Source organism: Podarcis liolepis (genome assembly GCF_965112155.1).
Source record: "Podarcis liolepis genome assembly, chromosome: 17".
NCBI classification, from domain to species: Eukaryota; Metazoa; Chordata; class Lepidosauria; order Squamata; family Lacertidae; genus Podarcis; species Podarcis liolepis.
Genome location: NC_139571.1, coordinates 25,295,503 through 25,323,495, shown reverse-complemented (window position 1 = coordinate 25,323,495; position 27,993 = coordinate 25,295,503). Strand labels below are relative to the sequence as shown.

The following is a 27,993-nucleotide window of genomic DNA, read 5'->3' as shown; positions in this document are numbered from 1 at the left end:
TTCAGAAGCAATAACATGACCCATGAGAAAGTGGTATACGGCCTCTGCCCTGTATACCTGAAGGAGCGTCTCCACCCCCATCGTTCTGCCCGGACACTTAGGTCCAGCTCCGAGGGCCTTCTGGCGGTTCCCTCACTGTGAGAAGCGAAGTTAAAGGGAACCAGGCAGGGGGCCTTCTCGGTGGTGGTGCCTGCCCTGTGGAATGCCCTCCCTTCCGATGTCAAGGAAATCATTGTTAATTATTGAATTTGTATGCCACCCTATACCTGGGGGTCTCAGGGCGGTTCACAGAATAAAATCAAGATATAAAACAACTACCATATTGGCCCGAATATAAGCTGCACCTGAATATAAACTGCACCTTTAAAATTGGAGGGGGGGGAGAAAAAATACACAAATATAAGGCGTTCCCTTTCTTGTGGGGACTCACCGAGCAGGCGGCTCAGTTCAGGGGTGGCTTGTACGCTGGTTAAACGACCCCATTGGGCCGCTTGTGGCCCATAGGCCTTAGTTTGCCGATCCCTGTTCTATATGTTAGGTCTGCAAGCTGCGCATATTCCATCAGTTTAAGTTGCAATTCTTTTTTGGTTGTGACTTTGCTTGTTTTCCATTTTTGGGCTAACAAAACACGAGCCACAGTAGTGGCATACGTAAATAGCCTTTTCTGACAACTGGGAATTTCTATCTGATTATCCCCAACAAAACGGATTCTGGTTGTTGTTGTTTTGAAAAGTACTTTTTTTCAATTCATTGTGAATTATTTCCCAATACTCTTTTACCATTTTACAGGTCTGCCACATATGATAGAACATACCCTCAGTCTCATTGCATCTCCAACACTTATCCGATTCAGTCTTATACATCTTAACAAGTCTACTTGGTGTTAGATACCATTGGCCCCAAAGACTTTAAAGGCGATCACCAACACTTTGAATTGTGCCTGGAAGCAAGCGGGCAGCCGATGCAGATGTTGCTGTCCAATCAAGGATATGTTTATGAGTGCACATTTCCTCCAAGAAATACCCAAGGCTCCACTGCAGGGAGAAATGTGGATCCTTTGGGATAGGTGTTGAAGACAGTGTACACAGCACAAGCCATATGGTTTTCTCTGGGCTGACAAAGAGCACAGCAACATTCTGCCTTTCTTCTCCCTTCTAAGAAAGAGCTGCTCTCCCAAGGAGGTGTGAGAATGAGAGTCTACAGAAATACCCTGCCTTGCAGGGGGAGTTCAGAGATAGTTCACTGAGTCAGGGGAAACTCTGCCTTTACTCTTTTACCAGGTTTTATGGAAGGAAATTAAAATATATATACTGTCTGACACCATGGTGGAATGCTTGGAATCTGAAATATATAAAGTCTAATAGGATTTTGGCCAAAGCCTAGTGCATGGTCCTACATCACGGTTTTACAGATTCTTTTTCTTTCTTTTGCTATGCTTTACTACAGGTTAAAGAGGTTTACTGCTGTTTGGTTTCCAGAACAATGGCTGTATAACTTCTGATTTGTGTGGATATTGTGAACTGCACTTGTTTCCTGCATGTTTGAAAACCCCGACATTCATTACCGTCCTTCCTCAATAACCTCCCGACTTCTCTACGCAAGGCTATATAGCAATGCAAGCTCGCTTTAAGCACACATTTATATACCGAGCGCAGCTCTGCTCATTTTTATATCTTTAAATGCCATCTATTTGTGCCGTGCCTTGGAGATGTAAAATGCTGCGTGCGGTAAGTGCTAAGTTATTATGGATTCCCTCTTTCTCCAAAGCACTTTGGGAAATCAATATGTTACTCGGAAAGACAGCATTGTCTCGGGCTGATCTGCTCTCTCTTACAACTGAATGATATAGGACTAAGGGCTTGCCATACCATCCTGACTTTCCAGATAATACAAATGGCAAATGGGTCTAATTTTTTTTTTCTGGGTTAGCTCAAGAGCATAATTAAGGGCTGCCTATCCGTTCATTTACTTTTTTCAAAAAAGAGAGCACACCATCATCTGAAATTATGCAAAAAATAAAACAGAAAAACATCACCCAGGATTTATCTCTAGGGGAGAACCAACAACATGGGAAATGGGTTCTGCAATCTGGTTATATATGAGCTGTCTCTTGGTGAAAGATGGTGCATAGTTTTCACCATGACTATTTCCACCTATATATTTCTCAAATAGCATGTAGCAGACCCTCCAAGCGTCCCTATTTTCCAGGGACAGCCCTGGATTTACAGATGGCGTCCTAGTTTCTGATTTGATCCCAGAATGTTTCCATTCCCTGCTCATCTGTATCATACCCTCCAACATTTCTTCAATGAAAATAGGGACGTGGTGTCTCTCACTAAAAGGAAAGCTCTCACTAAAATAAATGAATAAATGCAGGTATAATTAACACACACTGAAAAGAATGATGGGCTTTTTGTCTGACAGGAGTCGAGTGACTCAAAAAACAAAACCCAACAAAGTGCCTGTCAGCAAGCAACTGACAAGCTGAGGTAGCCTTGTAAATTTCAAAATGTTGTGGTTGTCAGATTTCTGCCTCTTACACATTTTAATACCACACAAACTTTTAAAGAAGGTGGGTTACAAAAGAAAGGTACGGCTTCCTTCATTGTTTTTGGTCTCTGTGCGTGCAGATTGGTCTGAGATGAGGGTGGGAATCTTCTTCTGCCAGGTTTTAATATATTTCCCCCCTTACAGATAACAAAACAATTAACACTAACATATTCCACCGAAAGAGCTGCAGGAGAGATGCATAAGCAAAATAGGTAAGGATCTGTGTTCGTCTGATGAGGGTCGGGATTGGCTGTGAAACCTGATGATGTCATCCTTGCACTGGTTTTATTTGACTAGCATGACGAGAGAGGCTGCAGAACAAGAGATGAAATGTGGTTGTATAGGAATGACGGCATGAATTGGCTGCTCAGTGCATTGAGATAGCTGGAATTGTGCTCAGCAAGCCGCCTGCTATTCTGAAATGTAGGCAGATTTCAGGCCCATGTTCATTTTGTTTTTACAAACTTTCTGAATTCCTAAAATGTCTGAATGCTCTCAACTATGCTCAGAGTCCTGAGTCTTTTACTCTGAGCCTGTATCTGTAGGCTGGGTCGAAGTCTTGAGATTTACGGAGCTGCTCTCCTCGCGGAGCTTGTGAAAATTGCAATCTAAATCAGCTCCCCAGATGGTAGATCATTAACAACGCAGGAGGACAGGATGCATGCCCACTGGTGTGTAACACCATGGATATAAACTCCAGTGCCTGAGAGGGAGATGCAAATAGCTTTTCCTCTGTCTTGTGAACCTACAGCCTGCTGCCACCCATTTATTTGTTTGTGGCACCATTTGCACTTCTTCATGTGTCCATTGAAAGATCCCCGAAGAATTACCTTAATGTACGAGAGGAGAGAACCAAAGTTGCCAACAGCAGTATGGAAGGCGCACACTTGCAGTACATACTGGCGATGAATGCCACAGTCTCGACTGCTTGGATGGGCTCCATTTTAAAGCTCTACCTGGCAGCCCAAATTCATGAAGCACTGTGTGGCAAGGCATTCCCCCCTAATCTTTACTGACAGTATGACTTTATTGACAACAGGTGTTAGAGGTTTGGCATAGGCATTGGGTATAGGCATTGGGTAGAGTCCACCCCTTCCGGCCCACCAGCCAGAAGAACTTGTGTTTTGGGGTCAAATGGAAATGAAAGATTCCCTGAGCTACATTAAGGGGTAACTGCCCCAATGGATTGCACCTGGGGAGTGCTGTGGCCCTTGTCTGGACAGAAGCATCTCCCATGGTTCTTCTGATGGGCGGGGTATAAATAAATTATTATTATTATTATTATTATTATTATTATTATTATTATTATTATTAGCCTAGGGTGCACAGTACACCAGCACTGTGACCTCACACCTGATGTTTGAAAGAGCTCCCAATGTGAAAATTCCATTTTAAGAACGACTACATAGCATGTCTGAAAACCCCGCTTAAATGCTTCCGAGCACAACAACAAATCTGTTCCCTAAGTATTCCCCTTTAGCATTGTGAGTGCTGCCCAGCTCCCAAAGAGCCGAGATAGAAAAGAAGTGCCTTGAATGCAGAAAGCGTCACTTATCCCACCATCTGCTGAGCGAAAGAGCAAACCCCTTTGCCATCCAATAGCAATCAAGAAGAAACGGCATTCTGGTTTTATGTACCCTGTAATGTCATCGGGATGAGGCAACAACAGCGGCAGCAGCAGCAGCCGTACTGCCACCGCCACTGGTGAACAGATATGGCCAGGTCTTAAGATAAGCCACCGCTTGAATCATTTTCTGCCGTTTCAGAAGGCGAACCTGAGCGATGCTAAGAGATAGGGAGAAAGTCCTTGGGTTAAGCTGGCATGTGCCAGTGAATTAAAGGCTGGCGCTTGCGACGCTGCATTGCAGGGGAGCTTTTAGCTGTTCGAAGCTGCCAGCTGATGTCTCTCTAAGCATCATTGCCAAGAAGCCAAAACTGGAAGCAGGTGCGGGGGTAGAGGAACTGAATGTGGTGGTTGGGAGAGCACGAGGGAGGGAGGTGGCGGCCGGGAGGGGTGTGTGGAACGGATGAACAGAACTTCTGTTGTTAAAATTCTGTTGCCTTCATTAAGGCCTAAACAATGCTTTGCTTTAAACTTGGAGGATATTTTTAGCCTGATAGACTACTGCAAACCCAGTCTGACAATCCTCTTACATTTATGCACTGAACTAAAAGGCTCCCCTCCGCCCCCCACTCCTCCAGCAGAGCCGCGGATTGTCTAGCAGAATGTTGTATGCTGATTATAGCAGCTTTGCTCAGGAGACGGAGAGCATCTGCTTCTTAATGTGCCCCCATCGTCCCACCCAGCCTCCCCCCAACCAAACTGCTCTTTGGGAACGTCCACCTCCCTTAGCCCAGGGCCTGGGAAAAGAGCCTCTCCTCAACTCAAGCCTCCGTCTTCACCGTGCCATGTCACCAGTTCAGCCATCGTAGCATACCACCTCCTGATAAGAAAGAAGGCAGGCACCAGCAATGCCAAGAATTTGCATTCCTTTCAGAGGCAGAAACAAGATGTGCCACTCATGTTTGCAGCCAGAGAGATTCTCCATTCTCCCTTACGCTCGGCTCAATGGCACTCACATGGCGGGTGGAGTGGGGGGGGGAGGCAAGGGGAAAGGGCAGGTATATATGTGTAATTATAGCAATTGTACTAGACAAGTAGTACCTGCAGCAGAATGTTGCAGCACAGAGGGCTCGTGTTCAGCATTCCATTCTACCCTTAGCCCCCTTTTCACACCCACTTCTGAACAATCAGCGTCCTATGACCACTCGGGGTGCCCAGTCCTCACTGAGCTATTTTCCCACCTGAATTTTGATTTTAATGATTTTGTGTGTGTGTGTGTGCGCGCGCGCGTGCTTCTGCAAACCTCCATTTTCTCCCGAACCTGCTAATGCTTCTCCTGTGTGCATGGGTGCTGCCATTTTGGTTAGATAAGGATCCATACTGACAGGAATGCATAACGAATATTAGTAGGGAATCTATCACTGCAGGGACACGGGTGGCGCTGTGGGTTAAACCACAGAGCCTAGGACTTGCCGATTGGAAGGTCGGCGGTTCGAATCCCCCGACGGGGTGAGCTCCCGTTGCTCAGTCCCTGCTCCTGCCAACCTAGCAGTTTGAAAGCACGTCAAAGTGCAAGTAGATAAATAGGTACCGCTCTGGCGGGAAGGTAAACAGCATTTCTGTGTGCTGCTCTGGTTCGCCAGAAGCGGCTTAGTCATGCTGGCCACATGACCCAGAAGCTGTACGCCGGCTCCCTTGGCCAATAAAGCGAGATGAGCACCGCAACCCCAGAGTCGACCACGACTGGACCTATTGGTCAGGGGTCCCTTTACCTTTACCTATCACTGCAAGCGGCCAGTGTATTTCCTAAGCTTCATGCCCATCACTTCTTGGGGACTTCCAGCTTTCATTTTGTTGGCCAAATAAAATGAGGCCCTTCTTTAAGTTGCCTGTTCAGCATTTTGTTAGTTTGCAACATGATGCCTTCCATGAAAATTGAGGTATTAAAATGACATTTGCTATGCCTGGTGGAACGCATTATTGCAGGAGACCAGGGCCCTGCAGGACTTGACATTCTTCCGCAGGGCCTGCAAGAAGAAGAAGAAGAGTTTGGATTTGATATCCCACTTTATCACTACCCTAAGGAGTCTCAAAGCAGCTAACAATCTACTTTCTCTTCCTCCCCCACAGCAAACACTCTGTGAGGTGAGTGAGGGTGAGAGACTTCAGAGAAGTGTGACTAGTCCAAGGCCACCCAGCAGCTGCATGTGGAGGAGCGGGGAAGCGAACCCGGTTCACCAAATTACGAGACTACCACTCTTAACCACTACACCACACTGGCTGTTCCGCCTCTCCTTCAGTCTGGGCCCTGTTTGACCCCCCTCTATGGGACCCTGTAAGTTACCTCTTTGGCTCTTTTATTGGCTCATGTGGGACCAACATGGATAGCTGGCCGTCGTGAATACTTGAGGTTCCCGACCCCTATGGTTTTAATTTGTGGGCAGTCATTTAATTTTATCCTGATTCTAATTTTTAAGCTGTATTTTAGTCAATTGTTTGATTGTGTTTTAATGTATTTGATATTTGATGTTAGCGGCCCTGTGCCCGATCTTGGCCGGGGAGGGTGGGGTATAAATAAAAAAATCATATAAAACAATTATTAAAATGACTGGCCACTCATAGAAGTATCAAACAGCTGCAGAGGCCTGTTGGCATACAAAATGTCTTCAAGAGTTGACACAAAGTCACAAGCCATCATGCCTGCCAAATCTCTGTGGGAAGAGTGCTCTGCAAGATGGCACTGGCAACTCTAAAGGTCTGGCTTCTGGTTGAGGCTAGTTATAGAATCATCGAGTCATGGAATTGTAGAACTGAAGGGACCCTGAGGATCATCTAGTCCGATCCCCTGCAATGCTGCTGCTTCTTCTTTGGCGATCACTCGTAGCTGAGTAAGATTGTCTTCCATAAACACAGTTTTAACAGTGAATCCATAGGTGACTGTGAAGGCCAATTCTGGATCCACACGTCCTTCCACAGTGGGGACATAGGTTTCCGGGTGGGAGTTGATCGTGATGAGGGTTTGCCAAGTGTGCCTTCCTCTTTGCACTCTTCTCCCTTTCATCCCGAGTTTGAGCGTCTTCATAGCCCATGACACCTTTGGTAAAGACTGTTCTCCAACTGGAGCGCTCGCAATGCATGTGGGGATTGAACCTGCAACCTTGGCATCATCAACACCATTCTCTTATCAACTGAGCTATTCAGTGGCTGGGCTTCTGTAATATGGGGGGACAGGTAACCGACCGTCTCTAGATGCTCTTAGTGATTGATCTGGGATATAAGGCTTCAGGTTGTCCTTAACGCTATCCTGAACCCAAGCTGCTCTTAGCTAATTACAAGCAGGAGTAGCTCTTGAATCACTTGTAATAACAGGAGTTGGATTTCTAATATCTTTCTTTTAATATTCTTTCATGGGCAAGGGTTTTTGGCTGAGTGATGGAGTCTACAAACCACCATGCAAAAGGGTTAACCTGCACAATGTCTGCAAATGCGACCATGTGCCTTTAAATGCTAGTCTTTTATTTCACGGCACTCAAGGAAGCATTCGGAACACTGAGCACTTTGCAAGGGTGTCGTCCCCCCCGTGCACATGAATGAGGTTGATTAAAAGCTTCAAACAATGAGTGTTCCAATATATTTTTTCATATATAAAATTTAAAACCTCAGCAAAGTACAATAGCTTGGTAATAAAGTCATGAAACTGCTAATGGGATAGCTTTTCTACAAATGAACTGACTACCAAGCACAGTAATAAGAAGGCAAATAATATAGTTATAAAAGAGAGAGAGAGAGAGGTAATGCAGCCATGGCCTATTAAGTGAAACTGTAGATGAAGAGGACTTATGTCATCAGTCTTTGAATTTTGTACATTTTGAACATCATCCAAAAATTATAATCCACCGTTTGAAATATTATAGCAGTGACGAGGGAGAAGTGGTCTCCCCCGCTTGGCCCTATTACAACCTTATGGCCTCAAACATTCACATCCTACTGTAAATATATCATGTTCCTTATGGAGAACCTTTTAATTCCCCCCCCCCCCAGTTCTTTTTTGTTTTAAAGGGTCTCTTGCTAAAAGGTTGGTGTCTGGGCAAAGGAAGCCTCTGTTTGATCTTTCCTTCAATGTGTGTTATTCCACACTAATGTCCTGATTGTGTTCAACTGGACTTTCTCCCTTGTATGTGTGTATTGAGGTTCTACCCTGAGCTGTTTGGTATACAACCAATATCTTCCAAACACACTGCAGCATAGGTATTTCATCATTTGAACAACCCACACCTTTTGAAGATTTCTAAGGAATCGTGCTTCTTTTTGTCACCATGCAGAGCTATGTCAGCGTCATGCAATGGGCTCTGGAAATAGCATCGGACAGCATTGCTCCATGACTTGGGACTCTGTAGTTGGAGGGGGATTTCACTGCATGGAGTCTTGCATCCTTGTCATTCATGTGCAATGCAGTATCTGCCCTGACTCTGATCAATGGTGCAGGTTACAGAAGATAATACTGCTTTGCCTTGGGTGGGTTGAAGGGATCATATATGTCAGGGGATGGGCTGGATCGGAAGATTGGGGAATGCAATCGCAGGAAGATCAGTTCCTAACAGATTATTTGCGCCCCCCTGCTTCCAGTGTTTCCAGAAGCAGAGAGACAGGCAGACACAGAAGTTGTACAATTGAGAGAGGAACTACCCAGCTATGAGATAGTAGCTAAGCAACCAGAAGGGAGGGAGCAGCTGGGCGATACATCAATCGAGAGTGGGGGGGGGATCCCCTCCCTTCCCCCGAACTCGGAGGTCTAAGCATGTCAGAGAACAAAGGATAGGTGGGAAGGGGGAAAGAACTTTCCGTTGGCATGCTTCTTGCTGTGGAATTGGGGATGAGTCAGTGTAGGCAACTGATATCCTTGCAGAGGGTTGCCTTTTTGTGCTTGTAACAGAATGCTGTAATAAAAGGACTATAAATCTGCCCAATGCTCATTAATTCTTATTGGTGAGCCACCGGAAGGGGAGGCTGGAAGGGAGAGGGGAACTCCCAGACTTGACGGTATATGACCTTTAGTTGTAACATGCTATGATTGCTTACTTCAAGGGTCTGCAAGAACAGGGCAGGCCACTGAAAGAAGTGTCAACAATGTCTAGGCAACACGATGACCATATACATACATAATAGACAATCTTTATAGAATTCCTTCAAACCATAACAAGTTCAAAATGAAATCTTTAGTCTCAAAGTCTCAGAAAATCTTTAAATGAAGCGAGGTACCAAACTTTATACAATGAAAGACAAGCTGTGAAGCTTTGTGTATTCAGCAAATATGATGTCCAACACTGAACAGTGATTCCGGATATTGACTACTGTTTTGTAGAATTCTTCGTCAGCATGGTGGGAGGATATAGAATTGCTTCATAAACCCATCTTATAATAATGACTACATTATTACATGAGCACTGTTCCACAGCATTTGATATTTTCATTTACATACATTCATTCAAAATAAGATGGGTTTATGAAGCAATTCTATATCTTCCCACCGCGCTGACGAAGAATTCTACGAAACAGTAGTCAATATCCAGAATCACTGTATAAAGTGATTATATTTATATTATATTTTATATTTCATCGTATAAAGTTTGGTACCTCGCTTCATTTAAAGATTTTCAGAGACTTTGAGACTAAAGATTTCATTTAGGAAGCTATTGCAAGGCTTGCGGATAGCTTCCTGAAGCCTGGAGAGCGAGAGGGGTCGGTGCGCACCGACCCCTCTCGCTCTCCAGGCTTCAGCGAAAGCCTGCATTCGCCCCATAGGACGCACACACATTTCCCCTTCATTTTTGGAGGGAAAAAGTGCATCCTATAGGGCGAAAAATACGGTATTTAATATTTCCTGTTTGTGTCTAGAAATAGCTACTTCCATGAGATTTAGCCCATCTTACTCTTTTCTAGGGAAAAAATGTGAAAGTAGATATCAGTATATATAAATCTTCTGAACTCTTTTCTTGCTTTTTATAGTCCGGATAAGCCTCCAACTATGAGTTATTCAGAAATATTAGACGAAAGAGAACAACTCTCCTTCTCTAACAGGGTCTGACTTCATATTTATTGAGACAATGGAAGGCAATATTAAAGTTTTTACAGTACTGAACATTTCTTCTTGGCTCCTAACCAAAGGAAAATGTGGCTTTAATTCTGTACATTTTGTACAATGGGCCTTGCTAGCGTCGCACGTCATGTTTCCTGCAAAAATGCTTTGTGTTACTTTTACATCATTAAGAATTTACTTTTGTCCTTCCACAGTCCATGGAATTCCATCAACACCTGGTGTTTGTTCATCACATTTTATAGAATGATTGGAGGGGGGGGAGGCAGCGGAGAGAAACAAGGTATATTCTATAAGCAAACAGAAGAGATATGGACAAAGTAAAGGAATGCAAACAGGATGTGTAAATTCTAAAGCCAGAATTTCCTGTTAGCGAAGATATATAGAACTAGAGTCATAGTTTCAACTGGGAAGAAGCCAAAAGGAAATAAATAATGGCCTTTCAGATTAGTGCATTAATGAAAGTGGCAGCCGAAATCAGTAAGGTTACATAACTCTTTGCTGGAACATAAATAAGAGCTTCAAGGAAATGTGGATTCACAAAGAGTCCTCTCGTTTAGATGTTCTCAAAGGACACAGCATTTAAATTTAAGACTGTACATTTAAAAGAAGTACGTGACAATAAGTGGCAGGCCCTTGTTCAGTTTCCACATTGTACTGTGCCAACTGCTCCCAAAATGCAGAAAGGGGTTGGGAATTTTTTTACTGTTAAAAAGTGGTCAATGTTATGTTTCTCTGTTTCCAAGCTTAAGTTCCGTTCTCCACATTTCAGCATCTTTTTTTTAAAAAAGCCCCCATGAAATTTTTAATGTGAATATCCCCTAATATAGCAGTTTTCCCCAAATATAATACATTTTTGCAATCGTTTCCCCATATCCTAATGCATTTCTGTATGCTTTTTTCACTACTGTAATGCATTTTGGACCATAAAGAAAGCTGATCGCCGAAGAATTGATGCTTTTGAATTATGGTGCTGGAGGAGACTCTTGAGAGTCCCATGGACTGCAAGAAGATCAAACCTATCCATTCTAAAGGAAATCAGCCCTGAGTGCTCACTGGAAGGACAGATCCTGAAGCTGAGACTCCAATACTTTGGCCACCTCATGAGAAGAGAAGACTCCCTGCAAAAGACCCTGATGTTGGGAAAGATGGAGGGCACAAGAAGAAGGGGACAACAGAGGACGAGATGGCTGGACAGTGTTCTCAAAGCTACGAACATGAGTTTGACCAAACTGCGGGAGGCAGTGGAAGACAGGAGTGCCTGGCGTGCTCTGGTCCATGGGGTCACAATGAGCCGGACACGACTATACGACTAAACAACAACAATGCATTTTGTATGTTGTTTTCATGAATATATGCATTTTTGTGCACCCATTCCCCAATACACACATTTCTGTAAACATTATTTGGCTGGAAAATCGCACTGCAAAATTTTGAGAAGTGTGCATTTTGAAGGATGGTTCACATATCTGAGAAGGATTTTGAGATGTGTGAATTGCAGAGTCTCCAGTTTTCACTATTTTCTAGGAACAGTCCCAGATTTTCAGAGTCTTTCCCAGTTTTCTATATGATCCCAGAATGTCCTGTTTTTCCTTAGGCTGTCCCTATTTTCATCAGAGAAATATGGGCCGGTATGTTAGGATGTCCCTACCTTCATTGGCAAAATGTTGAAGGTTATGGACCCTCGAGTCCAAGAGATAAGTAACTAGAAACCTTTAGAAGACATCTGAAGGCAGCCATGTATAGTTTTATTATAATTTTTTTATATGTTGGAAGCCGCCCAGAGTGGTTGGGAACAACTCAGTCAGATGGGTTGGGTATAAATAGTAAAATTATTATTATCATAATGGATGAGGATGTCCTTATTTTCATCAGAGAAATATTGAAGGGTATGGAATTGTGGAGAGGAGGGAGTGCATTAAAAGGTGAACTGATCTGAATTTCTCTCCCATGACTTATTGTCCTCAGTTTTGCAGTTTGAGTCTAAGGCTATAGCTTCAACCACATTACGTTAGCTCTTATAGCATATACACAGTAACGCTTATTTCTGAGGCATGCCTACATCACTGGCCTGAACCAGGCTGCTTCCTGAGATCCAAACATCCTGCCCTCAAAGTCAAATTGATTAAAAGCAAAGGCAGACATGCAGGCACAGTCTCAGATTGCTTGGGGAGGGGGAACCTGGGAGAGGAGGAGACTTAGGACTCAGCTTCAGTTGTAAAGATTTGAATGCGCTATAAACATGCAACAACAGATGGTGCCAGAGAGCAGGAAATTTTAAAATGCGGTTTTTCATAGAGATATTTTTTCTCTTTTGTTATAACAATCTAATTTCTGACTTATTTATAGCGGGGTTTTTCCTGTGTCTAGATCCACTCTTAGGCAGTTGTGGGAAGGCAAGGACCTTGAGTCTTGCAACTGCCTCATAGAGACAAGACCTACCAAAGAAGAGTTGATGTGCTCATACCCTGTACAGATCCTGGTCCAATAAAGGGTTAACTTCACCTGTTCTGTGTGATTTACTGCTGGGTTCCTCCTGACAGCAATGAAAATACACCTGAGCACAATGCAAATCCCTTCCCAGCTTCTTCACACTGATTCTTGAAACTCAGCGCCCCTATCCATATGGTTGACTTTCCAAACTGATTAAAGCAGAACAGAAATTAGTAAGTAATCAATAGTTGTAGCAGATCCTTCACAATATCACACATAGATCACACATTCTACATTTGCTTAGGCCCTCTGACAGCTTCTGGCCTGCAGTACGGGAATATATGATTATCTTCTTCTTCTTAGTCTTTTCATTGTTAGACACCCCACTGCTGATATCAACCATTTCAGATATTCAGTCTTGTCTACGTCTTCCAGAAACTGTTTCTTCTCTGTTTCAAACTTCTTTCACTCCAATGATTAATAGTCTTGAAATGCTTTGCTTCCTCACTTCCTAGTAAATGAGAAAATAGGGGAAGGAATTGGTGAGATACGGTATTCACTGTATCCAACCCAGACTAATTAGCAAGGCAACCACAGATTCAATACAGATGAAAATATGTCAGAAATTTTGAACCAGTACCAAGACCTTTACCACATCTGCAGAGGGTTCCAACAACTAGATTATTATTTTTAACACAGTTTGATCCAATTCTGAGGGATGGTGAAAAAAATATGCTAGTTTGTTTCAGGGGAATTTGGTCCATATACAGTCTAGAGATCAGATCTCCATATGGATGTCTATACCTAACATGGTGTCCTTCAGATGTTGTTCAACTTTGTCCGGCTGCACCCCCTTCACTCCATGTTCTAGCCCAGGTCATAAAAGAGATTTACTCTTACACATTCCAGTTCCCACTAGCCCCAGCCATCTTTGCAATGGTCAGATATGCTGAGAGAAGCTGCTGTTGTTCTTACATAAAATTTGAACCTTCCCAAAGGAGCTCAGGGTGGCTAACAACAAGTAATTCCAGTCACAGATACCAACTGGGAAATATCTTAGCTTAAGAGGCTTGCTTGAAGAGAAAGGTCTTCAGAAGGAGCCCAGAAGACGGCAGAATAGTGCCCGCCTAATATTCAAAGGAATTAAATTCCAAAGGCGCCACAACACTGAACACCCAGTTGCTACATTGTGCAGAAAGGACCTTCTGATAAGAAGGTATCTGCTGGAGGCCCCCATCAGCAGAGCACAGTGAAGAGACAATCTTTCAGGTATCCTGGTCCTGAGGTGAATAGAGCTTTGTTCACCCCCAACCAGCACCTTGAACTTAGCCTGGTAGCTAATTGGCAGCCAGTGCAATTTTTTTCCAACTGACGGGTAACTTGTTGGTATTCGAGCCGCCGCATTTTGCATGAGCTGCAGCTTCCAGATGAACCCTAAGGGCAGCCCCACATAGAGGACATTGGCGTGATCCAAGCCTAGAGGTTAGCAGTGCATGGATCGCAGTGGTCAGGTTATCCCAGTCCAACGAAGTTATAGTCAGGATAGACCCACTGAAATTAATGAATCTAATTACAGGTAGGTAGCCGTGTTGGTCTGCTGTAGTTGGAACAACATTTTAAAAATCCTTCCAGTAGCACCTTAAAGAAATAAGTTTATTATTGGTATGAACTTTCGTGTGCATGCACACTTCTTCAGATACCTTAATGAATCTAAGTCACTCATGTCCATTATTTTCAGTGGGAGGAATTGAACGTTGCACTATGGTGATTGTTCCATCATGCCAGCGCAAGCTTTTCATCTTGTAAGATGTAACAATCCCCCCTCCTCCCTCCCATTCACTATTCAAGGGGTTGTCTCAACCTGCCAGCTAATTGGGGGGGGGGGGCATGGAGCAACAAAAGGAGAAGTGGGGGGGGGAGACTCATTGCACTAAGGGGACGTCCTTGTGTGGACTTTCACTAGCAGGACTAGCTAGCTGAATTTCACCCAGTGGAATTAATTGAAGTAGGACTAATGCTTGATACAACCAAAGCGTGTGTGTGTGTTTAAAGAACTCTCAAATACATTTTATCTTTCTTGACTGTGCAATGTGCAGAACTTAACTCCACCTTTTGAGTGCCTCAAACTTCAAAATGCAATTGCATCCCAAAGACTGAACACAAGCCATTGCAAAATACTTCTTGTCTCATTTGCAGGGAACGCAAGTCTGCCGAGACGTTTTCCCTTCCACCTTGACTTTCTTGCAGAGGAAGATGCTGCAGTTGCACACTCTGAACAACATCAAAGCACTTGCCTTCCTGGCTGAAAAGCTGATGGACATGAGGGGCTGAAATCCAGCCAGTCTCAAATTTTATTTTGGAGTTGTTGTATTTACATGTGGTGATAAGATAAAAAAAAATTGTTAAAAACAAGCAAGGGATTTCAACACTGGTGACTTAATTCAATTTTCTTGGACACTGTCAATATTTCTCATAGCAAGAGAGAAATGGATCTCCACGCTGTCTTTGCACTGAAAGGGAGTTTCCAAGAGCTGTCCAGTACAAAATTGTTTTTGGCTCTTCCCTAGCCACAAAAAGGCTGGCCAAACCAATTTCATTCACATTTTATTTTAATAAGACCCAAACAACAACAAGAAAGTCCCTCTGAGGCTCACAACTTGTGGGCAAATATCTAACCTGAAGATGATTGAAAATGCCTGGTTTATTGCTATCCCCAACTGGGAGTTTCAGAATGGGAAATACTGCTTTGAAAGCAACAGAATAAGAGTTGGCTTTGTTATGTATTCCTTTTGGAGCTTATTCCCATTCACTATGTTTCTACTTCCTTGCAGCTGACTGTGGGCAAAGGCCTAAAGTTTATTTAAACTCAGCTTAACTTGTATCTAATGAGACAGCATATCCTAAAACAGTGGAACCTCAGTTTCCGAGCGTCTCGAAAGCCAAACGTTTCAGTTTTCGAACACCGAAAACCTGGAAGTAATTGCTTCCGTTTTTGAATGCGCCTCGGAAATTGAACAGCTTCTGAGGCACATTTTTCACTTTTCTCCATTGAACTTGCTGACAGCCCTTTGTGCCTTGGTTTCTGAATGTTTCAGAAGTTGAACGGTCTTCTGGAGCAGATTGGGTTCAAGAAATGAAGTTCCACTGTAATGGCCTGATTTTGGTGTTGCTGAAAAGGAACCAAATCCCTCAGGTTTTCTTCTGCTTGTGGTTCACATATCCCCTGGTCAGAAAAGGAATAAAGGGAAGAACTGAGTGTGCTTTTTTTCTGTCCTTTGGTGTGGCCCCAAATTGACTGGGGTGAGAGGCAGAGTCTGTTTATGCCCATTTGTTTTAAATAGAAAAGACCCTGATCCGCTTTATATTTAAGGGTACAGCTACTCTCTCCCTGACGATTCTTAGAATTTGCCAGTCTTCAAATGTCACTGAAAGCCTCCACTTTCACAGGGGATGAATTGGCCCAGTTTAAGCATAGACACCAAAATTCTATTTTGAGGATGAAATGGAAGCATGGGATGGGAACAGGAAGCACAAAACCCTTGTAATTCTTTCCCCGCATTTTGTAATGTTGAGAGTGACTCAAGGATACAGGTTCTTTTCCTGTAGCCTCCAAATCTTCAGTCTTCCTGAAAATTATCCTCAGAAACAAGAGGCATTGGGAATATTGCACGGGGCTGGGGGTTAAATCTCTGGTTAGTGCACAAATACATATACATAATAAAAATATATTACAGTGGTACCTCAGGTTAAGTACTTAATTCGTTCCGGAGGTCCATTCTTAACCTGAAGCACCACTTTAGCTAATGAGCCCTCCTGCTTCCGCCACGCCGCCAGAGCATGATTTCTGTTCTCATCCTGAAGCAAAGTTCTTAACCTGAAGCACTATTTCTGGGTTAGCGGAGTCTGCAACCTGAAGCGTATGTAACCTGAAGTGTATGTAACCCGAGGTACCACTGTAATTTCAACCAATGAAAAGATAAATTTATGTCGGCAAATTATTTTTGCAGATACAAGAAAAGTTTGTACATCGTAGCAGATTTGTGTTTCCATTTGAATACCAGTGATTAGAATTAAGCTTTCAGGCATTTCTTCAAGGTCGCTACCCTGCCGTATATTTCCCAGTTCTGCATGACACCATTGAGTTGCACTGATGAATTTAACCTTCCTTGGAAAACTGCCTCTATGAGACAATCAATAATACTAATTATACATAGACCACACACAATAAGAATCCTACTGGGATAAATGTATATATTAATAGAGGTCATGTAATTAAATCTCCCTAACATAGGCTAGAAATGTACCCAATTAAAATGGGGAAACTTAATCAGGAGTGGCATTAGTAATTGGAAGAGAAGATAAAGGCTAATTCCGGATTGTGGGTGAAAACTATTGTGTGTTTGTTGCCATAAAGAGCACTTTAAGATGACATTTCACAATGATCTCCCCCCCCCCCATTGGTGCGATTCATTGTTGAATGAAATGAGGAGTATTGTTGCTAATACTACATCTGTAAATTGGTCTTGAACTTATATTGCTTTTTTCAAATGAAACTTGCTTCAACCCCAAAAGCAATCTACTTCCAGCCAACAAGGCAATCCAATATTTTGTGAAGTGCCACATGCACAAAATAGATTGAATTAAATTCTGCTGCCCATTTCTTAATCATGGTTAATTGATTTGGAGTGGGCTGCAGGTTTGTGCACTCACTTTCCATTGCCCTTCCTCCTCTCTTTTCCATGGGAATTCTGCCACCCATTGGCTTCTCTGCATTAGGTTCAACACTTCCAATATGAGTTGCCATATGGACATCTTCATGATTTTCAGAAATTCTGCCCGGACATTATTTCCGACGGACAAATCCCAGATATGTCCTGGAAAACCTGGACTTATGGCAGCCTTGGAAAGAAACCACAGGCATATCCATAGGAATAACTTGTACTTGCCATCCATTTCTGTGTGCATATCCACGTGAATGTGAAGAGGAAAACAGAAGAGGAACAAATAATTTGAAAGGTGGGAAGTACTATGCTCTGGTTATGTTAACTTGACAGGTACATTTGTATTTTCCCCCGTTGCACATTTGACTTGAAAATGCTGTATTTTTTTTAAAAAAAAATATTATTATTTTACAAGGCAGGCGTTTTGCACACTAAAGTAATTCTAGCTAGAGCAATCCTGACAAATTCAGGTCTTGTTTAATTTCTGACAGGTCTTGTTTAAGGTTAACAATTCAGAAAATTACTGCAGTCACTGTTTCGGTAAAAATACAGATTATATCATGGTTAAGACATACAACCTTAAGGAGGAGAATATGCTGAGGATCTTCAAAAATGGATATTAATTCACTGAATATTCATGTGATGTACAAAAGAGACCACTTAATGATTTGATACCCAGGTGACGAGCACCTGAACGGTGCAAAGATTATCTTCCTTGTCAACTATATTTAGGCTTTTATTATATTACTCCTCCGAGTGCTGACTCATCAGAGCAAGTTAAAGATTCCTCTTTTCTTTTTTTTTCTTTTTTGCAGTGTAACTGTGGAATGCTAAGAATTGGGTGTAAATGTTTTACTGCCCACTAAGTAAAATTGTGATTCTTGAAAGCAGAGCTGGCTCCAGGTATGTATGATAGACTGACATGCTATTTACCTATCACGGCTAGGACCCACCTGTCATTTAAATTTACCACAATTCCCTGGAGTAGTGCAAAGCCAAGGATATTCTGTGTAATTTAAATGGGGGGCAGCTTACAGACCCAGGCACACCTTCAGGGACCCCAGGAATGGGGCCAGTGGCAGACCCTTCTAGAATTCAGAAGACCCTGAAAATATTCACCTTTCTATACCCTCTTGATTCCTTGCTTCTATGGTGGTAATTTACATCAATGCCTTACACCTTTAACACTATATATTTAGGAGTAATGCTGTGCTGATGTTACTCTGACAATACTGTGACACTAGACAATATCATATCCATGAGAATGATTAAGAAGGTTACATGCAAGAGAATCGGGTATATTATAATGGAATGTGTTGACGGATACTCATTGAAGGAAAATTGGTACCTCTCTCACATTATGATCTGCATATAATTTTTCTACATAGATATACTGTCTGAAGGGACACTGAGACTATAGACCTGTGGAAACTGGATTGTTGGTCTGTGTTGTTCTACTCAGAAGAAACGCCTCATAGTGCAAATACCTTAGGTACAATTATCCATTCTATGTGATCCTTCATTTTGTGTGCCTAATGTTCTAACCATGTGCAGATCTGACAGCCAAGTAAGATGCTGTAGGGTGGGTCTTGACAAACTGCATTCATATGAACTTGTATGTTTCCCATTATATACCCTCTCATTTAATCCTTTCTTCTTAATTTGCAATGCCTTGCATACTATGCTCAATATTTAGCATCAATAACGAATTGATGTTAAGCACAGGGTTTCCTTTATTATTCATTTACCAACTGGTAGCTGTGCTGTACATAAACACTGCCATTTCAGATGAATGGCAATTCTAGCAGTTAATACACCTATGCCCAATCACCTCTGAACTATCTAATCGCTGCTTGGTATTTGGTCATTATTGATGTTGGGAAAGAAGGAGGGCACAAGGAGAAGGGGACAACAGAGGACGAGATGGTTGGATAGTGTTCTCGAAGCTACCAGCATGAGTTTGATCAAACTGCAGGAGGCAGTGGAAGACAGGAGTGCCTGGGGTGCTCTGGTCCATGGGGTCATGAAGAGTCGGACACGACTAAACAACAACAACAAAAAGGGAAGACTGTGGGGAAAGTGACCTGTGTTTGTTCAGTCTGTTGTTGATGGGCCAGTTCAAGGACCCTGGTGTTTCTTTTCTTATGACTTTAACCTGAACATGGACTGGACAGCCTTCAAACAGAGGGCTTCCTCAAACAGGGAACTGTCTTCTGCAAAATAGGGCACATGTCTACCACAGAAGTAGAAAATGGAGGATGAAAAGCGCAGGCCGTCCAAATATCCCTGTTTCCTAAGGACAGTCCCAGTTTTACAGAAGCCCTCCCAGTTTCTGATTTGATCCTGGAATGCCCCGTTTTTCCTTAGGACATCCGTATTTTCATCAGAGAAATGCCGGAGTGTATGGAGTTATGCGACCCCCCACACACACACACACAAGTCAAGGAGATAAGTAACTATGCAACCTTTATCAGATAACTGAAGGCTACCATGTATGGGGAAGTTTTTTAATGTTTCATGTTTTATTATGTTTTTATATACGTTGGAAGCCGCCGAAAGTGGCTGGGGAAACCTGGTCAGATGGGTGGGGTAATAATAATAATAATAATAATAATAATAATAACGGTATTTGATGTCCCTATTTTCATCAAATAAATGTTGGAGCATAAATGCACCATGCAGCTCAGCATCCCAACCCTAAATATCCTTGCTCAAAATCTCTCATTCTTTAATAAATTATTATTATTATTATTATTATTATTATTATTATTATTATTATTATTATTTTATTTATACTCTACCCATCTGGCTGTGTTGTCTCAGCCACTCTAACAGGATTTTACTTCCTAGTAAATATGGAGGGCGGCTAATGGATTGAGGTTGAATCCTGACAAGACAGAAGTACTGTTCTTGGGAGACAGGGGGCAGGCAGGTGTGGAGGACTCCCTGGTCCTGAATGGGGCAACTGTGCCCCTGAAGGACCAGGTGCACAGCCTGGGAGTCATTTTAGACTCACAGCTGTCCATCGAGGTGCAGGTCAAGTCTGTGTCCAGGGTAACTGTCTACCAGCTCCATCTGGTATGCAGGCTGAGACCCTACCTGCCCACAGATTGTCTCACCAGAGTGGTGCATTCTCTAGTTCTCTTCTGCTTGGACTACTGCAATGTGCTCTATGTGGGACTGCCTTTGAAGGTGACTCGGAAACTGCAATTAATCTAGAATGCGGCAGACTGGGAGCGGTCGCCGAGACCATATAACACCGGTCCTGAGAGATCTGCATTGGCTTCCAGTAGGTTTCCAAGCACAGTTTAAAGTTTTGGTGCTGACCTTTTAAGCCCTAAACAGCCTCAGCCCAGTATACCTGAAGGAGCGTCTCCACCCCCATCGTTCAACCCGCACACTGAGGTCCAGTGACAAGGGCCTTCTGTCAGTTCCCTCACTGCAAGAAGTGAGGTTACAGGGAACCAGGCAGAGGGCCTTCACAGTAGTGGTGCCCGCCCTGTGGAACACCCTCCCATCAGATGTCAAGGAAATTATTATTAATTATTGAATTTATATGCCACCCTACCAACTATCTGACTTTTAGAAGACATCTGAAGGCAGCCCTGTTTAGGGAAGTTTTTAATGTATAATGCTTTATTGTGTTTTTAACATTCGGTTGGGAGCTGCCCAGAGTGGCTGGGGAAACCCAGCCAGATGGGCGGGGTATAAATAATAAATTATTATTATATTATATTAAGACTGCACCCTTGATTTGTGACCCTGGCCTGCAGCAGTTTTATAGGCCCTACTATTCATCTCAAGTGTTCACATTCTTGCAGCCCACTGCCATTTACAACTGACCTATTCTTGGAAGATGACAAAGAGCTCTTTATTTAGCCATCCCGACAGGTGAAATACTTCTGCATTCCTTTCCCATTATGTCTTAAGCCACTGCTGGGAACAGGAAAGGTGCTGAGTTGCTTACATACCTGGCCAACGCCGTGCAATTTTGAACCTTGACAAGCTAGTTTAGGGCTTCAGCTAAGCAGCCAAGAATAATGTCTCCCTTGTAAAGCCACAGAGAAGAAGCCCGCAGCTGCTTGGTAAACGCAAGGGAGATTGTATGCACCGTGAAAAAAAAAGTGCTCATTCATGTGCCCCTGCCATTCCTAGTGCAGTCACGTCAAACTGCACATGACATTGTGGAAAGAGGAGCGCAGATTTCAATTGTGGTAATGTATATGCAGCAGGAATAGAGCAGGGGAGCATGACCGTGACAATCTATCTCCTGTAGATTAATGTCGGGAGCAGGCAGGTATGTCATAAAGCATGGCTTGATAATGCAAAGAAACCCTCTCAGTGTTTTCCTCATTTTCCATTAATGCTTTGTGCCTGCCTGCAAGAAATTCTCAGGAGACGTAAGGGCCTATTGCTTTCAAATGTTCCCTCTGACCCAGAGAGTGTCAAAAACGTCTGAACGCATGCAATGCTCTTGTTAAAAAGGGGGGGAAGCACCCCTAATGCAATGCAAATGCAGATTGCAGGGAAATTCCAGCTGAGAAAATGAGGCCTCGTATTTCTCAAACCATATACATGTCAATGGGCCATTATTCTCCAGTTTTAAATGTAATTGCAGCACAGCTTGGAATGGGTTCCCGAAATCATAAAATATACCGAGGAGCAATGACTGAATCTTCCAGAATATTTTATATTTCCCTCCCTGTTCCACATCCTCCTCCCCCAGCAGAAGAATAGAAAATGGAAGAAGCAGGGAGGGAGGGAGGAAGGGGGGCAAAGATAAAAATGAAAATCATATCCTTTAGTTCAACTTTCAAGGGAAATACATATCGGTCTGTTTCTTAACAGCCATTTCATCGTCAGGGGTTCTGAAGTCTTTCTTCAAAAAATAAATCTGTCTTGGTGCAGTTCTGTATGACAAATTATTTCCAGGCAATTAGGAATATTTATAATTGTTTTCTTTGCTAGATGCTTTCTTCCATTTCCAAATTCTCTTTTCAAGCTGATGTTTCCTATAAAGCCTGTGCAACATTCATTTTGAAAGGATTTTCTTTTTTAAAAAAAGTCATGTGAACCACGGCTGCAACCACCTTTTTTTGATAAATTTAACATGTCCGTAGTGCAGCCTTTATCACCAGAATTGGTACATTTTAAGGTATCATTATTTCATTGTGGCTGCCTCCCTCCCTGCTCAGTCTTTCTTGGGAGAACTCCAAGAAACAGCTCCTATGATTAAAAACAATGTAGATTAATACTGCAGTAGTGTTGAGTGATGGTATCCTTTCTGTTTTGCCCCCTTCCTCCCTCTCCCTCCCATCTCTCCCAAATCCATTCCTTTCTGCAAATAAATATGCTTGGTTTGGTTTTGTACTTGAGCCTCTAAGATGGAGAACACAAAAAACAGAAGGTTTGTTGAAGGAGAATATTTGCCAATGACCAGTTTGGAGCCAGGATCATTAGATGGCTTATATTCTTCACTTAAACCTAAACTATAATTTGCTTTTTTATTATTTTATTTACTAGACTTATTTACCACCTTTCATCACAAGATCTCAGGGCAGTTCAGGGGGATAAAAAATAAAAGGCAAGACCACAAGTAAATAGTTAAAAACAGAAACAACAAAACAACTAGCCCTCTTGCTCCCACCAGCCCGTTTAAAAGGCTGTAGAATATTAATCAGCCTTATAAAACCAAAAATGCTAATACAAAATACAAATTAACGTATAACACTTAAGAACAATGTGAAACAACCCCGCCCCCCAAAGCCCCCAACACTCACCCAAGTTAAAAACCTCATTAAAACCATAATTTTAGCACAAGAGGGCTGTGGTCCATGCCTTCATTCCACCCCCATTGTTGCCCCCAAAGGAACAAACCCCTTTAGTTTCTCCCCTTTCCGAATAGTCATTTCACTGTTTAGAAACATGACGGTGTGTGAACAATGTACACTTTGTGGAGAGTTGGATTCCAAAATTCTTCTTTACAAAGCTATTGTACTACCAACTTTACTGGATGCTTGTGAAACATGGACCACTTATATAAACGCCATCGCCAACTCCTTAAAAGATGCCATCAATGGTGTCTCCTAAAATTATTACACATCATTTGGGAAGACAGGCAAACTAATACCAGTGTACTGGAAGAAGCAAAGATCACCAGTGTTGAAGCAATGATTCTTCAACATCAACTTCGTTGGACTAGTCGTGTTGTGTGGATGCCTGGTTATCATCTTCCAAAGCAGCTACTCTAGTCCCAACTTAAAAATGGAAAGCGTAACGCTGGTGGGTCAACAAAAGAGGTTTAAAGACTGTCTCAAGGCAAATATTTAAAAATGTAGTATAAGCACCAGTAATTGGGAAACACTGCCATGTGAGCACTCCAATTGGAGAACAGCTTTTATCAAAGGTGTCATGGACTTTGAAGACACTCAAACTCAGAACGCAAGGGCAAAATGTGCTAAGAGGAAGGCATGCTTGGCAAACCCTTATTGTGATCAACTCCCGCCTGGAAATCTATGTCCCCACTGTGGAAGGACGTGTGGATCCAGAATTGGCCTCCACAGTCACTTATGGACTCATTGTTAAAACCATGTTTATGGAAGACAATATTACTGGGCTACGAGTGATCACCAAAGAAGAATAAAGGTTCAATAACCCAGAGGGTAGTACTGTAGCTAATTTTGCCTTTTATCAGAGAGGGCGGTTTTATAGAAATGTTGTTTAGAGAAAACCTTGCCGAGTTTTATAGATAGTAGCAGCAGCATAGGTGAGGCGGGTAATTGCATTAGGCATACCTCACCTTTTGTTGCTTTACTGAGGAGAGTATGGGGTCAACCCTACGCTGCTTTCAGAAGGGCTGTTAACTACCTGGAACCTTCATCTTCCTTTAATTTATATCATAGCATAAGCATAAATTCCAACCTTATCTGTTTTTCATCGAATTAAATTTCTGTCACTGTAACCCTGAGGATAGACAAAACTATGAAATGAACTTCACTCTAGTCTTTGAACGTGTTTTTTTTCCTTATTCTTTTTAAGCACACAGATAAAAACAGTCTCCTCAGGACTTAGAACCCTGTGGTAGTTGATTAGTCCCTGCAGTAGGGAAAATTAAATTCTGTGGTTGAGACCCAGCATGCTTGGCTGGTTTAATAATGCGATGGCCACCATCCAATGGCTGACAACCAAGAACGAAGGTACTTTCTGTTCTTTACTCCCTCGTGCAACACCTGAAAATCCCGGGGCGAATCAAACAGCAAATTAAATCTTTCTTTAAAAAAACACATATACACACATACACACACACAAAAACCCACCCTCACCTGCAGAGCCTGTATAAGGAACTAATTTTAATTCTTTCAAGCTGAAGTCATTGGGATAGAAGCCCGAAAAACAATGACAAAGGTAAGTTCTTAAAGCACCTTTCCAAGTTTTTTTTTTTAAGTCAAAAAAAAAAAAAAAACCCACACCTCCCAATGGCTCTTTACAGTTTAGCTTGTTTATTTCTGCTTCCTGCTCTGCAGAAGCCAAGAAACTCACTAAAAGCAATCAAATCCCACTTTTTAAAAAAAGAAAAGAAAGAAAGTCAGTCTTCATTTATGAATGGAAGTCTGTTGCTGCTCAAATAGTATCTGTAATGTTTTTATTAGTTGAAACTTCCCTTATCCCCTTTAAATATCTTGTGCTCCTTCTTCATCAAGTGTTGACAATGAAAGGTCCATGGGCCAAATTCAACTCACCAAGATGCTCCCCACAGAAAAAAACCTCTCCCCATTATCTCGTTGTACAGCTATGTGACTTGGTTGCTGTAAAAGCCTTTGGCCTGGGAAGACAGACTTGGTGGTCTGGATACATCTTACCAGCCTTAAACTGTTGATCTGCCTCACTGCATCCCATTGCAACGATGTATATTAATAAACTCAGTACAAATGCAGTGCATAACTGAATTACTTTATGCTAATGTTCAGTCACAGGAACAATCACTTCCATTCGTTGCTATCTAAAACATGCCTTGTGCAAACTAGGGGAATGATGGGGAAATAAAATTTCCAGCTACTCATGGCATGAAAACATGCAGACGTGTGGGTTATATAAATGGGGGTCGGTAGGGTAACATTAAAGTGAAAGGGGGAATTCGGTCTACATGCTGGTTGGAGATGCGTGGAAAACATTTGCTCAACATTTTTGTGGCTCCCATAAGATTTTATTTATTTATTTATTTATTTATTTATTTACTTACTTACAAAATGCTTCATTTCAAATCCAAGGCACATTTCACAGGAGGAAAACTCCCACTCTGACTCAGGAATTATTTTATGTTCCCGAGAAAATAGTGTATTACTTCCTAAGAAAAACACGCTTGTTGTTTGGTCTACGGCATAATAATTTGCCTCCTTTTCCAAGGAAAGTCATGTTCTTGAATGGAAACGGGAACATTTTGTTCTGGGTATCATATGCTTCCTGTGAAAACTGGAAATTTGTGGCAGTGTGATTAAGTGGACTGTTAATTGTTGCGAAGGTTGTGCTGTTGTGCTATGATGTTGTACTATGATATGGTTTGCAAAATTGTTCTATGACTGAGAATGTGCTGAGCATCTTCCAACCTCTGAACTCAGAAATCAGAGCAGAAACCTCCCAAATGTAGAATGCTAGTCATTGCAAAAGATCACAGACATTTTCCATTTAACCCTCCAAGCTGGTCCCATAATAGGATATACCTTTTACAAATATTCACAAAGGTCTCAGAGTCTTCTATACATCTCTCAAATGTTTTGTTTTCTATGCATTCAACTTGTCTATCCAGCACCTTGTTAAACTATTTATTTCTTATTTATTTGTATAAGCATTCCCCAATGGGAGCTTGGGAGAGTTAAGAACTGACCATGTTGTAAACAACAACACAAGCAAACAAAAACTATTTTTACCACCACCTTCTTTCTTGATTAAATGTAATGTGAAGTTCCTACTACAGGACTAGCCAATGTGGAGACCTCCAGATGTGAAGCCAGCATTGCTAGTAGTCATGAATGATGGGAGTTGTGGTCCACAACATCTGGAAAGACCATATTCACTGCCACTGCAGCACACCAGCAAACACACAATAGTCACAGTGGTTCTCAACCTGTGGGTCCCCAGATGTTGTTGGACTACAACTCCCATCATCCCTGAGCTCTGGCCTTGCTAGCTAGGGATGATGGGAGTTGTAGTTCAACAACATCCGGGGACCCACAGGTTGAGAAAGACTGCTCCAGTGGCTAGTTTTCTGAAAATTCGGGATATGAGAAGAGGCTAACTCATAAGAGGAAGTGTTGCAGCATATTTTGTAATGACTTTCTAAGCAGAAATGACTGCTTTGGAAGGGGAAGGGAGCACTTCAGCAAAGGTATAGCAGTCGAGGGCTATGATTCTGATTGATAGAAATGTTTTAGTGCCTTCTCTATGGAAGTTGGTACTTAATAATGTGATCACAATTACTTGAAGGATCATCTGAAAGGCTTCTCGTTATACTGGTCCCTATATGACACACATTCCAAGTTTTCCTTTTTTTCTGGTCCAAAATGTTTGGATTTGAACTATGGGTTTATTTGTCAACCTGCTTTATAGCCCAAGAATTAATGCAACTCTGCTAACACCATCACTGTGGAAAAGCGAAATATCATCTTTTGCAAAGGGGATATGAGACACACAGAGAAAACAGTGACACTAGTTTGACTCACTCAAGTAGTTTGTGGCAAAGCCAAGAGTTTGAAAGCCGATCTTTTGATTCTTCATCCAGCACTCTTGTAAAAACAACAACACACCAACACGTCTTTCCGTTTTAATCCTCTAATTGGTTTCAGTATCTGTGCCTTGCTTTATAACTAAAGCAAGTGAGACTTTTTTCAATATTCTATTCAGGCATGTTTTGCCCTGCTTAGGTGGTGTCCTTTAAGTTTGTCCTGTCAGCTTTTCCTTCCCTCCGTTTAGACTTAATGGCAACATCAGCTTTCCTGCCAGCTTGAATAGCTGGAGTTAGACATACTCTCAAAGGTGTTTGTTAGTGCAGTCATTCCTTGAACTCTCAGACCTACCGGCAATGTTGTTTTCACAAGGGTGATTTGCATTCATTCTGGAATGGCGTCCAGTACGTGCCTGCGACTTAAAATGTGCCTCTTGAATGAAATAGACGCCGAACCTCTTAAGAATTCACCCAACATAATTAGATACACCCAGGCTCCTCTAAATGTTATCCAAAGGCTAACTATCTGATGCTTAAATTGAAAAAGCTCATTAACTTTAAATACTGCTAAAACAAGTGGGGGGTGAGTAGAGGGAGACCCAGTGGAGATAATAGATTGGCTATGAAGTGTTTGTTGAGGCTAAGGCTAATAATCTAAAGTTGACTTGCCCATTTGCACAGCTTTGGGATTCTCCCTACCCCGGAAGGGAAGGTTCCATGGTAGGAGCGATCCTGCTGATCTGCTGCATGCCGCATACTCATTCAATGTTTAGCAATAAAACGGATACAATTGATCCAGTTGTTTGCATGATAACGGGGCAAAACTAGCCTTGCATCTCCCTTGCTGAAGCTCAGCGGGTCTGGGTGTGGCCGCTGCCCAGCTGGGTGATCATCTGGGAAACACAAATACACT

General features: G+C 42.4%; 2 long non-coding RNA genes across 2 annotated transcripts; one reads left to right on the top strand and one right to left on the bottom strand.

Moving 5' to 3' along the window:
* The first annotated feature begins 1,490 nt into the window (after positions 1–1,490).
* LOC310696634 lies at positions 1,491–16,214 on the top strand. Its single transcript, XR_014520664.1, has 3 exons — positions 1,491–1,727; positions 2,695–2,762; positions 14,838–16,214. It is a non-coding gene; the product is annotated as an uncharacterized lncRNA (long non-coding RNA).
* LOC310696624 lies at positions 12,709–27,993 on the bottom strand. The gene is made up of 2 exons (XR_014520654.1): positions 27,906–27,993; positions 12,709–13,148 (listed from the first exon to the last, which is right to left on the bottom strand). It is a non-coding gene; the product is annotated as an uncharacterized lncRNA (long non-coding RNA).